The 803-nt window shown below is 74.6% G+C and overlaps 1 protein-coding gene across 3 annotated transcripts in view; it reads right to left on the bottom strand.

Moving 5' to 3' along the window:
- Positions 1–495, bottom strand: part of FOXP1 (forkhead box P1) — a 382,197-nt gene extending 381,702 nt beyond the window's left edge. For all 3 annotated transcript variants that reach the window (XM_017829858.1, XM_017829853.1, XM_017829855.1), the window contains exon 1: positions 479–495. The gene's annotated coding sequence lies outside the window, so the exon portion shown is untranslated. The remainder of the gene's footprint in view (positions 1–478) is intronic.
- Positions 496–803: the final 308 nt, after the last annotated feature.

Consider the following 803-nt stretch of genomic DNA (forward strand, 5'->3'; position numbering starts at 1 on the left):
GCCCCGCGCGGGCGGGCCGGGGGCGGCCCGCGACACCCCCGCGGAGGGAGATGTTGTTATTTTTTGCTGTTGTCAGTCTCTGACGTCACATCCACCTGCTGGGTAAACAAGGCTCGGCACAAGGGAAAAATAATAATGAAAAAAAATAAAATAATGGAAAAACGGGGGGGAGGCGGGCGGGGAGCGCGGAACGCGCTGAGAAGCCGCAGCCCCGCCGGCGCGGAGCTCCGCGGAGGGACGGACGAGCGGGGGGGGGGTGTCGGGCCGGGGGAGGCGGGGCGGCCCCGCGGGGAAGCGAAAGTGCCGGCGGTGCGCGGCTCTGCGGGCAGGGGCTGCCCCGTCGGCGGGGGAGCGCTGCGCACCCCTACCAACTTTTCCGCAGACGCGGGGGGGCAGGGAGGGAGCGGCAGGCCCGCGGAGCTGGGGGGTGCGGGGGACCCCGGAGTGTCTTCCGCGAGTGCCCGCGGAGCCGCCTTACCTGCGAGGCGGGCGCTGCCCGCGGTGCCCCCGCAGCGCTCAGACCCTGCGCGGGTGCGCAGCGGTGCGCACCGGCCGCTGAGCGGGACTGACCGGGCTGAACGCGGAGCCGCTCCGCGGGGGCGGCCCCGGGCCGTGTGTCCGCATCCCGGGGGGTGCGCGCTCCCGGCCGCGCCGTCGGGGTCCCGCGGAGGGCCCGGTGGCAGCGCCCCCGGGGCACAGGGCGAGAGGGCGCCGAGCCGGGACCTCCCGGCTGCCCCGGCACTCGAGCACGGGGAATTGTAACAGCGGAGACGGCCTTAGCGCGGAGCTTGGAGGCTCCGGCG

This window comes from Lepidothrix coronata, unplaced genomic scaffold, assembly GCF_001604755.1.
Source record: "Lepidothrix coronata isolate B3197 unplaced genomic scaffold, Lepidothrix_coronata-1.0 Scaffold170, whole genome shotgun sequence".
NCBI classification, from domain to species: domain Eukaryota; kingdom Metazoa; phylum Chordata; class Aves; order Passeriformes; family Pipridae; genus Lepidothrix; species Lepidothrix coronata.